The following is a 12,558-nucleotide window of genomic DNA, read 5'->3' on the forward strand; positions in this document are numbered from 1 at the left end:
TTTGATTTCTGTTTGTGTGGAGTGTCTTTTCCATCCCTTTACTTTCAGTCTATGGGCCTTCACAGTTGAAGTGAGTTTCTTGTAGGAAGCATATAGTAGAGTCATATTTTTAAATCCATTCAACCAGTCTATCTCTTTTAAGTGAAACATTTAATTCATTTACATTTAAGGTTATTGTTGACATATGAGGGCTTATTCCTGTCATTTTGTTAATTATTTTCTGGTTGTTTTATATATTCTTTTCCCTTTCTTTCTCTGTTGTTGTTTAGTTTTGCAGTTTGTTGATTTTATGTAGTGTTAACATTTAAGTTCTTTCTCTCTTCCTTATTTGTGTGTTAACTCTACCAGTGAGTCTTATACTTTCGTGTGTTTTAATGATAGTAGATACCATCCTATCACTTCCAGGTGTAGGATTTTCCTAATAATTTTTTTGTAGGGCTGATTTAGTGGTGATAAATATCCTCAGTTTTTATTTGTGTCAGAAGACTATTTCTCCTTCATTTATAAAAGATAACTTTCCTGGGCATAGTATTCTTGACTGACAGTTCTTTCTTTTTAACATTTTGAATGTATTATCCCGTAAGGTTTCTGCTGAGAAATCTGCTGTTAGTCTGATGGTGTTTTCCTTGTATGTGATGAGATGCTTTTCTCTTGCTGTTTTTTAGAATAATCTCTTTGTCTTTTGCTTTTGACAACTTGATTCTAATATGCAGCGAAGAAGAACGTTCTGGGCTGTTTCTACTTAGGGACCACTGAACTGCCTGTATCTGGATGTCTGAATATCCTCCTAGACTTGGGAAGTTTTCAGTGATCAGTTCATTAAATAGATTTTCTGTGCCTTTCATGTCTTCACCTATTGGAACATCCAAAATTTATATTTTCCATCACTTTATGGTGTCTTATATGTCACATAGGATTTGTTAATTGTTTTTTTCTTTATTTTTGTGTGACTGGTTTATTTCAAAAGACCTGTCTTCAAGTTCTAAGAGTCCTTCTTCTGCTTGTTCTAGTCTATTGTTGAAGTCCCTGATAATATTTTTACTTCATTCATTGAATCCTTCAGTTCCAGGATTTCTGCTTGATTCTTTTTTATATATCTCTCTCTGCTGAATTTCTCATTCATATCCTAAATTATTTTTCTGGTGTCTTTGTATTGTTTATCTGTGCTCTACTGCATCTCACTGAGCTTCTTTAATATTATTATTTTGAATCCTTTTTCTGGCATCTCATAAATTTCTGTTTCATTGGAATCTATTGCTGCAAAATTATGTATTCCTTTAGAGGTGTCATATTTTCTTATTTTTTTTGTGTATATGTCTGTGTGTATGTGTGTCTGTGTCCTTACATTGATACCTGGACATCTAGTATAACAGTCACCTCTCCCATTTTTTTGGATTAGTTTTTTTTGTGGAAGATTTTTTCATGAAGATGTATCTATAGTTTTGGTTTGGTGGAACACTTTAGCTTTGATTTGTGATGTGTGCCGTAGTTTATTCTCTGTATGACTTGTTTGACTGTAAACAGTGTCAGTTGTGTCTGTGATTTCCTTTGTGTTGTAGGCTGTGGTTGTTCGTGGAAGCTGTGGTGAGGTTTTGCTGGCCAGTCCTCAGGCCCCAGTGGTGGAAGCATGGGTCAATCTCTCCTGTTTTTGAGACCTTGGGTGTCAGTGACTCCAAATGGGTTGATTCTTGGCTTGCTTAGGTCCTGGCAGGGGCATGGTTGGACTCAGCAGGTGGGCAGGTCTTTAGTTCCCTGGATGGTGTGCATAGCCGCAGTAGAGGTGGTGGGACAACTCTTTGAAGCATCACATGTTGGTGTTAATGGTAGCTGCAATGGGCTTGGCAGGCTAGTTTTCGGGCTGTATTATGGCATATTCTGGTAGGTGCTTGCTTTGGTGGTAGTGACAGGCTATGTAGGTTCATCCTCAGGTCCTCAGGAGGAGTGTATAGATGTTAGCAGTGGAGTACGGGGTGAGGCAATTCCCAGACTCCTGGATGTTGTGCTTAGTCACTCAGGAGGTAGTGTCCAGCTGGGTGGGCCTGTCCTCAGGCCCTCTGGATGGTGTGCTCAGGTGCTGGCTGTGGTGATCATGTAGAGTGATCCCTAGACCCCCTGGTGGAGTGCTTGGGTGCCTGCAACAGTTGCAGCAGTTGAGGTAGGGAAAGCCTGAAAAGACAGGGGCATGAGCAAGTGTGCTGCAGCTCTACTGCCAGTGGGGAGATGTGGAGATGTCTTGGCTGCAGTCATAGGCAGGCAGTTCTCAGGTTCTGGGGAGTGTAAACTTCAGCCCCTGGGGCCAGTGGCTATGGCAACAGCAGTGGCAGCCATGGGAAAAGCCAGTCCTCAGGGGGCATTCAAGTGAACAGTGGCCCTGCTTCTTTGGCCCATAGCCACCTCAGCAGTGGGTGCTGTGGACACTTGCACAGCCTGTTTTTCAGGCTTGTGTGTGGCAGTCCTGCTGCTGAGGCTGAGGGTTGCTGTTTATGCAACCCCCAAGTGGTTCTGAGGCTCTAGGGAGTGTGTGCTTTGGTCCCTTTTGTCCTGGGGGCAGCCTCTCCAAGGTGTAAGACTCAGTTTGTGCTAGAATTCTGGGGACCCTACTACTCCACAGGGTGCCACCAGCATTGTGCTAATGCAGCCCTCCAGGTGAATGTGAAAGGATGTTAGTGGGGCTCCAGGAATATAGCAATGCAAGGGCTTTTTGTGTCCCAGGGAAGGATGCAGTATGGTGGGTGTTGGACTCTCAAAATGGCACCGTGCTGCATCTGCTTAGTGTAGCAAGGGAATAATCTCATGGATAAAATATTATTGGAGTGCCACCTGGGAGGATCTTCAATATGGCTCACTAGAAGGCATCTGGCACTTACCACAGTGGGTGTTTGGGATCCAGCATAGGTTCCCTCTGTAGAGTAAAGCCATCACATAGTCTCCAGGCAGCTTCCTATGTTCGTCTTAGGGCCCGTGAAGATCAAGGAGTTCTCCTGTGGCTAGGGTTACAAGAGTTCATGGTAAACATATGGATTGCTGAGGATCTGTCACTTTCTTTTTTCCCATACTGGGGAGGCTTTCCAGGCTCCCAGCCAATCTTGGCCAACCTGGTGCCTCACTTCCCTCTGCTTCTGTGCCTCAGGTATTTCCTCACTTCTCTGTTGAATTCCAGTGTTTTCTCTTAGATGCTGTATTAAAGTGACATTATCTAATTGCTATTTTATTTCTTTGTAGAGGAGGTAAGTGCCAGATGTCTTCTAGTCAGCCATATTGAAGCCCCTCTCAAGTGGCACTCCAATAATATTTTATCTGTGATATCATTCCCTTGTATTTTCACCTCTTTAGGGCAGACTTATCCATTAGGCACAGTAAGTATAGGATCAAGTGTCCGTGAAAACATTAAAATTTTAAATGCTTTTAAAGTCAGAAGGAAAAGATAAATATAATAATAAATACCTAGTATTATACATCTTTATATCAATGTTAGTGGTAAAATATAATTTTTAGTTGTATTTCAGCTAGTTTGTTTCAATGGAAGAAGGGGCCCATGAAAGTCAAAGTTTCAGGGCCCATGAAACTTACAAAGCAATCCTGAATCTCCATTGCTCTGTTTTAACTTTGGTTTCCCCTAAAGCAGGGCCTAGGACAAGGCTCTACAGGCAGCTTTTTTGGGAAGTTATCTAAGAAGCAGATGTGAGGGCATAGGGTGAGACAGAGAAAGAGGAAAATCCAATAAAAGCATGTGTTCTCAAGGTCACTGATGTGGGCAACATGATTCACTTTCACCAGGACCTCCATTTCTAGAGATGCATAGAATGCCTTCTAGTATTCCTGGACATCTGAAGGATAGGCGGCCGGGATATTTATCCACTGACTTCTGTTATCCGTTTGTTGAGTATTGCTCCTAGAGGCTGTAAACTCTCTTCCGCAGGGCTTGCATAAACGCTGGGTGCCCCAACACTGGAGCAGGTCCTGAAGAGGAAAATGTAAAGTGCTTGTTAAAGGTGAGATGTGGCCGGGCTTTGGGAGGCTGAGGCGGGCGGATCACGAGGTCAGGAGTTCGAGACCATCCTGGCTAACCCAGTGAAACCCCGTCTCTACTAAAAAAGGCAAAAAAATTAGCCGGGCGTGGTGGTGGGCGCCTGTAGTCCCAGCTACTTGGGAGGCTGAGGCAGGAGAATGGCGTGAACCCTGGAGGCAGAGCTTGCAGTGAGCCGAGATCGCGCCACTGCACTCCAGCCTGGGCAACAGAGCGAGGCTCCGTCACAACAAAAAAAGGTGAGGTGCTTGTTAGCATGAGAGTGAGGTTGCATGGCTGAACAGAGTTGAAGCTGAAATGAGAGAGGGGACAAAGTGATGTGACTCAAAGTGATGTAACTCAAAACACCAAGAATCTGATTCAGTTTCTCTGGAATTAATTTCACATTATCCCCATTCTCCCATTCTCCCATACCATTTTATTTGTATATATGCAAGAGCTCATTTTGCATTCATCCATGTTTCATGTATCACATAGTTCTTTTTGTACTTGAAATATAAATTCCTTGTGGAATTCCTCATACTTAATACATATTATTGATTTAATTTCAATAAGGGAGTCCTGGACTAGGATTTAGGAAGACTGAATTTGGTTCCCTCTCTAAAACCAACATGCTGTATGATCTAGGGCAACTCCCTCAGTCTACTTTAGGTTTCATAACTATATCCACAAAATTAGAATCTTGGTCAATATCTTCCCCAAGGACCCTTCTGGGAGGGGTGTATGATTTGATTATTCCCATCCACCTTGCTTCTGCATTACAGAGCTCCAACTACATTCCAGGCCCAGTACTAGTTGCTAGGTTTATAGAGATAAATGCAACACAGCCTTACTGTGCAGGAATCTGCATCTCTTCAAAGAAAAAGACATGTGAAGAATTATAGCAGTGTGACAAAAGTAAGCACAGAGGGATAGGGACACACAATGGTATCTGTAACCAAAATTGGGGTGTCAAGAGGAATTCCTGCAGAGAACACTGCTGAATTGATTCTTAAAGGATGTTACTTAAAGGATAAGTAATGGCAAGAATATGAGGAGGACACCTCATATAGAGCTTGTTCAAGAAAGCGGATGTCTTTCTCAAGCCTAAGGACAGCTGGTTGAAGAGAAAAAATACATGTTGTTAAGGCCTTCTGAATTTTGAGCCTGTGAGGTATTTCAGTGCTGCATTTTGTCTTCTTGAGGGCAATTGTTTGGTACGCTCACATAAAAGTTCTAATGCATGTGCTAGGCTCAATATTGGGAAAGAACAAGTTATATGGACAAACTATGGCACCCAAAGTAGGAGACAAGTTTTTCTGTTTGCTGGGAAAGAAGATTTACCTTAACTATTTTATATTTATTATTAGGCAGCACTGTGGAAATGGATTTTTAAAAACCTACAGTCACAGACTAATGGAGAGAAGAGGATATATTTGCCACTAGACAGGTCTTCAGCCAATTTATATATGTTAAATCAGTCCAATGTTCCTCTCCTTGATGATAATGAGTACATTTCTTTGGCGAAATCAAAGTCCCTGTTATTTTCTCCCTATTTATGGTGTTCAGATATTTGTGTTACTCCAGGTAAAGTGCCCCGGAAATAGCTTGTAGAAGCAGCCCTTCACACTAAGTGCACCGTGGGAAGAATATGTTACAGGAATCCCAATCCTCTGGATATAAATGTTGACATTTTGCCCTTCCTGTTTGGCATGAGTAATAGATCACCTGTAATTTTACCTCACAGAATCATTTTCTGCTTTAGGCAGAAATGTTCTTTGCTGATAAACATCCCACGACACATAAATGTCATCCTGAAAAGGTTCTCTTTTTGAAGAAATGGCCAAAAGCCCTTCTTTTGCAATAATTTTCTTTACTAAAGAAGAGAAACAAATGACAAAACTCAATGAAGTGGTGGCTGGAACACAGTCTTCTCAATGTTTCTTGGAAGAATGAAGCGGGAGAATGCTGGAGGGAGAATTTGTTACTTGTGGGGATGCTCATTTCTTAGAAAAGTTTGGTTCAGAATCTGAAATTTGGTACTGACTACAGGTATGGACATGGATTCATTGTTACTGATGCCAATTCTGGGCATGTAATAACTACGCAAAACTAAACCTGGCCACCACCATTTTTTAATTGTACTGTGGATCTTTTAGTCTTAGTTTAAGCTGCCCCGTTGACTTTATGGGAAGGGAACAGAATAAAGGAAAGAACATGCTTAATTAGACTATACTAAGTGCATTGGCCATTTCATTTGTTCTTTTACTAATGACTGGACTAAGTATTTTACACATGCTGTCAATTAAATTAACACACATTCATGAAAAACATTGAGTCAAATACTGTGAACATTAAAAATCATATCATGCAGTCTTCACCACAATTTCAAGAAGTTAGGCATTTCACCATCCAAAGTTTGTAAATGAGCAAGTAAGAGTTTAAATCAAATGTCTAAGTTTACATTATTTGTAAGTGACGAAGCTGAGATCTGAATTCAGGTTTATCTGACTCCAAAGCTCATGTATAGGGCCTCACAGATAGCACTATAGTCATCCAGTAAATGCTTGTAAAACTAAACTTTTGTGGAAGTAATAATGGTGGACTCATTGAAGATGGCCCAGGGTACAAAGGAGTCATCCTCCTCAAAATCCCAGTCTTTCCCCATCCATTGGTTTATTTATCAAACACTTCCTGAATTTATATTCTTGTCAATATACTGTGTTATGAGACACAGATATAAACTTATCTCTGGACATCCTTAATCCTAGATGACCTAGCTGGGAAAATAGAAAGGCAAATAATTATTATACAGTAGTCTATATACCAATCAGGAATATTTACGGTGATTTATGACTGAATAGTAATTACCCTAAACTTAGTGTTTTAAAACAGTAGTTTTATTATCTCTTATGATTCTTGAGGTATTGAACTCAGCTTGGGTTCTCTTGTGTTTTTGTAGTCCAATGGTGGTTGAGACTAAGATCATCTGAGACTTTCTTTACTTACACATCTAGTTTCTGGGACGAATGGAACCATCGTTGGATAGTCTGATAGATATCTCTTTCTTCACATGGATTCTCCACATGGCTAGCTTAAAATTCCTTATAGTATGACAGTCTCATGTAGATAAATATTTCTGGTGACTGGCTTCCCTTGAATTAAACCTTCCAAGAGACAAGGTTGGAAGCTGCAAGGCTTTTTCTTAGTAAACCTGTGAAACCACACTGTTTCACTTCCACTGCATTCTGTTTGTTACCAGTGAGTCCCAATCCTGCTCAGATTCAAGGGGTGGGGCTATAAAAGAGCACAAATACTGACAGGCATAGTTCTTTGTTGTGGTGGTCGGGGATGGGGGGTGCATCTTTGGAGACCAGCTCCTATATTTACCAAGGGCTTTGAGATCTGTATAAAGCAACAGACCAACTCTACCCTAAGGCAGAGGAAGTCCAGCCTGAGAAGACTTTTGACAAAGGTGAAGTAGGACTTAAAAGTCAAGAGGCTAGAGTTTCTTCCCCCAAGTAATTGGATTGAACAATGGTGTGTGTTTAGTGGGATGGGGTATGTGGAGAGTGGCATAGACGGTACAGAGATTACGAATAGATGTCTCCTTCCTGGCCGTGCAAGAAATGCAGACTTTATAAAGAGGGGAATAGGAGTCACTGAAAGGTTTAAAGCAACCAAAGAGTACCAAGATGAGTGTTGCGTATTAGAAAGATAACTTTCTGGTTGCAGTGTGGACGATAGATCTAAGAAGTCAATAATGGAGTCAGGGAAACATGCAGGTGAGAGAAAATGGTGGGCAAAGGACATGGACAGACACTTTTCAAAGGAAGACATAAGTGCAGCCAACAAGCATATGGAAAAATGTTCAACATTGCTAATCATTAGAGAAATACAAATCAGAGCTACAATAAGAAACCGTCTGACACCAGTCAGAATGACTGTTACTAAAAAGTTAAAAAATAACAGACGCTGGTGAGATTAAATTTGTTTAGCCATTGTGGAAAGTAGTTTATTGATTTCTCCAGGAATTTAAAATAAATTACCACTAAACTCAGCAATCTCATTATTGGGTAAATACCCAAAGGAATATAAATCATTCTACCCTAAAGACACAAGCATACATTTGTTCATTGCAGCACCATTTACAATAGCAAACACATGGGATCACTTCAATGTCCTTCAGCAGTAGACTAGGTAAAGAAAATATGGTACATGTAGACCATGGATTACTACACAGCCATAAAAAAGAACAAGATTATGTCCTTTGCAGCAACACGGATGGAGCTAGAGGCCATTATCCTAAGCAATCCTACCACACAGACATAAAACCAGATACCACATGTTGTTACCTGTAAGTCAGAGCTAAACATTGAGTACACATGGACACAAAGAAGGGAACAATAGACACTGGGGCTTACTTGAGGCTGGAGAATGGGAGAAGAGTGAGGACTGAAAAACTACCCATGTAGTATTAGGCTTATTACTTCGGTGATGAAATAATGAGTACACAAAACTCCAGTGACATGTGATTTACCTGTACAACAAAACTGTACAGGTACCCCGAACCTAAAAAAAAAGTTAAAAATAAATAGTGTCATTGTGTAACATTGAGTTGAATTGTAGAGTAACATTTAAGAGAGGTATGAAAGTGTAGCATGTGCTAAGATGCATAAACTTTGAACTCTGGAATATGACTACTTGTTTTTAATCCCTGACATGACCTATGTAATCTTGGGCAATTTACTTAATCATCTGTACCTCAATTTCCCTATCTATAGAATGTGAGAATAATAGCGGCTATCTAAAAACAGTTTTTGTGAAGAGTAAATGAATTATTATTACTACAGTATAAAAACACCACAAGATCAATTCTGTCCATTATGTTACTGATATATTCACAGCACCTAACTAGATTCTCAATAAATATTTTTGAATGAATACATGTAAAATGATTTGGAACAAAACCTGACACAATTTTACTCCTAAAAGTTTATCCTAAAAATATACTCACACTAATTTAAGCCAATGTAAATAAAAGATTATTAATTACATAAATAGCAATAGCTTATTTAAAGCAATAGCTTACTTGAACAAGAAAAGTTTGGGAAAGTATATATGCTTATATACATGCATTTATCAAATGGAGACTGTATAAGCAAATTATGGCTTAGTCATACAATAAAATACTATGCAGTGACTAAGAAAATAAGGGAATTGATATGTACAGTTAAAGAGTGATCTCCAACATATGTGAAAAAGTAAGGTGCAGCAAAAAGCAAAGTGTAGAAAAAAATCAAGGTGCAAGTGCATATAGTATGTTATCATTTGTAGAGGAATGTATATGCAGATATGTGAATATTTATGTATATACCTATATATGCGCGTGCACACACACACACAATCTCTGGTAGGGTTCACAGAAACTTGGCAAAAATGTTTGCCTCTGGGGAAGGGATATGGCTCTCTGGGCTCAGAAGTGGGAAGAAGACTAATGCTAGACTCTTGATATTTGTTTTATTTGCAAGGCAAATGAACCTTGTTTAAAATGAATCAAACAGTTTATCATTTCTAAAGGAATAATTGATATCAAACAAGAGTTGACTACATAAGGTCATATGAGAGGGTGGGTGTATTTTCAAGTGTCTAAGAGAGCCACAGGGCATCTTGCTGAAAGTATGTGTGTGGACACAGGGCTGAGAAAAATGTGGTATTTTTCTGCACAAGGGGGCATCACGCCTTTAACTGGTAAATCCCCTGTGAATTGACCTCTAAAGATTGATTACAGTTCAGCATTCCACTCCTTTGGCTTGGAAAATTAGATTGAATACCATTATTAGTTTTGATTATCAGACCTGAATTTTCTGTATGCTCACGTAGCAGGCAGACAGCCTCTAGTATTTCACAAGTAATCTCATGGAAGTTTGCTTTCTTAAGGGGATGAAGAGTGCTAAGAGTAGGCCAGTAGTGCCTACTATGTGCCAGGAACCCTGCTGGGTAGTTGACTTAAACATCACATCAGTTAACCCTCTCACTCCTTCGTTGGGTGGTCATTATTATCTCCATTTAGACAAGAAAGAGTCTTAGGTGGTTAAACAAATTGTCCATGGACATACAGGAGTATGTGACAAGAGAGAAGTCATATGACAAATGCCATTGACTATGCCTGAGCTCATGAATCATTAATATTAATCATAGCAATTTTTTTTTGAGGAGGAAAATTTTAGACTTCATCTCAACTTGGGTAGATCACTCATATTTTATAGGTAAGGATGGTGTGGCCCATAGAGGAGAAGAGAGGTATTCATGTTACAAAAGGGATGGTGCAAGTTAGGGCCACATTCTAAGTCTTTAGATAGATGCTTAGCCCAGGATCTCTTTGGGTTTTATTTTTTCAGTTCTCCCTAAAGTTGGATCCCAACAAAACCTTACAAAGGCTGCGTTACTCCTGGATGTAGTCTTACAGACCCTGAAATGGCTTCTCTATTTATTCTGGGATCCCTTGTTTCTGAGTCCCCATTTTCATTATTGGTGACTTGGCCTGTACCTGTAGAAGTGACCTACCAATTTTTATAAATAGCGTTTCAAGCTGTCTTTAAAATAGAAGTATCTGGTGAGAAAAGATTGGTTTTTTTATTTGCTTTGGAATTTCTGAACTTCTTTGTTTTGCGTCAGGCATGACTGTAGGTACTCATCCTGGCTTACCTAATTGAGTAATTATCTGGAATTCATTTAAAAGGACTGTACAGAACCCAGGGGCAGTGTCACATTGATATATGGATTACCAGTAGAACATGAGAGCTACAAGTTAGAAAGTTTTATTGCTTCTGTGATACTCAGGGTTCTAAGATGAGCCCTAAGCTTCCTACCCTTTAGTGTATGCACCATGTATAATCTCTTCCCTTTGATTGTGGGCAGGACATAAGAATATTATGTATGTCACTCTCATAATTATGTTACACTATATGGAAATGGTAATTAGATTTTATAGATGTAATTAAGGCCCCTCATAAGTTTGACTTTGAGTTAATCAAAAGGAAGATTACTTGGGTGGGCCTGACCTAACCAGGAAAGCCCCTTAAAAGGAAGGCCTAGACCTTCCCAGAGGTTAAAAAAATTGCCCTGATGGATTGTACAGCCACAAGGAAATGAATTCTTCTAACAATCATGTAAGTTTGGGAGAAGACCCTAAGCTCAGATAAGACCATAGAATGGATTGACACTTTGATTACAGCCTTGTGAGACTGAGCAGAGGACCCAGCTAAGCTGTTCTCGGAATTCTGCTCTACAAAAATTGTGGGATAATAAATGGGTTTTAAGCTTCTAAGTTAGTGGAAATGTGTTAGCCTAAAACACTAATGTATTCCTTGTGTTTGTGAAAGAATTTGCACTCCACTTTTTGTGGTTGATTAACAGTCCTACACGTGGTTTCTTCCATTTTTTGTTCCTACTTAAACTTGAATTTTTTTAGGTGAGAATCTTCAAGAACAAGAACCTTTAGGTGCCTTTGTGTAGTATTTGTCAAATGACTTAATTTCCTTCTGCCTTCCTTCTTTCATCTGTGAAATGTGAATGAATGGCTCTGGTTGGTGTGTCAGCTGGCTCATTACGTGGCACTCAGTAGCAAGTTGGACTGGTCAGAGGCTTTTACAAACTAAACAATAATCTGTGGGGTTTATGGGATGTTTGGGCAGCTATTGTGGATTGGCAAGAGAACTAGATTTGGAATCCAAAGAGCTGCATTTGCATTCTTATTCTCCTATTTAAGAGCTGTACGACCTCAGGCAAACCGTTGAACTTTTCTGATTCTTAGTTTTTCCATCTATAGAGTGAGGGATAATAATAGGTTAGTGGTGAGGACATTGCATGACTCATGTTGTCACCTTCAGTTTGCTTTAAAATTGTCTAACTCAGTTCCTCTCTTGTAAACTTTGAAGGGCCCTAACTCTCTTGATCCCCTGGATTCTTGTAACTCTGAGAGGAAGCTCTGCAAATGGGAAATCATTGAGAATGGTAAATATTCAGGTGACAAACACAACGAAAAATTTCCATTTCCTTTCAAGAGCAAAATGTCACCCTATTCTGCTTCAATGAAGAATAAAGAAATTTGAATAAAATGTCAGTTTTTTTTTTCTGAACTAATTTGGGAATCATAATGACATGCACAGTCTCAGCTGAACACATGAATATTTATAATTAAAAATGAAATTGTCCTTTTTTTCAGAGTGTGACAGTGAACGAAAATCCCCAGGGGTGTCCTGGGCCAGAAGAGCTATTTGTTTTAAGAAAATTTCTAAGATAGAGAAGCAAAACAAAACAAAAACAAACCCGGAAAACACAATGGAAGCCATCTGAGGGCTGGTAAAACACAGTAGACTCACAGTTAGACTGATGGTGTCCCTTCCATCCCCTCCATATGGCTTACTCTTGGAGAACACAGAAACTGTCAGTCACCCTGGGAGGGAAGGAGCTTTGAGGACAAGTCCTGAGTGTTTGCTTCGCTATTCCCCTTCGCTGCCTCTGGCCAGCATTTTAATGTGCACACAAAC

This window comes from Papio anubis, chromosome 2 (assembly GCF_008728515.1).
Source record: "Papio anubis isolate 15944 chromosome 2, Panubis1.0, whole genome shotgun sequence".
Classification (NCBI taxonomy): Eukaryota; Metazoa; Chordata; class Mammalia; order Primates; family Cercopithecidae; genus Papio; species Papio anubis.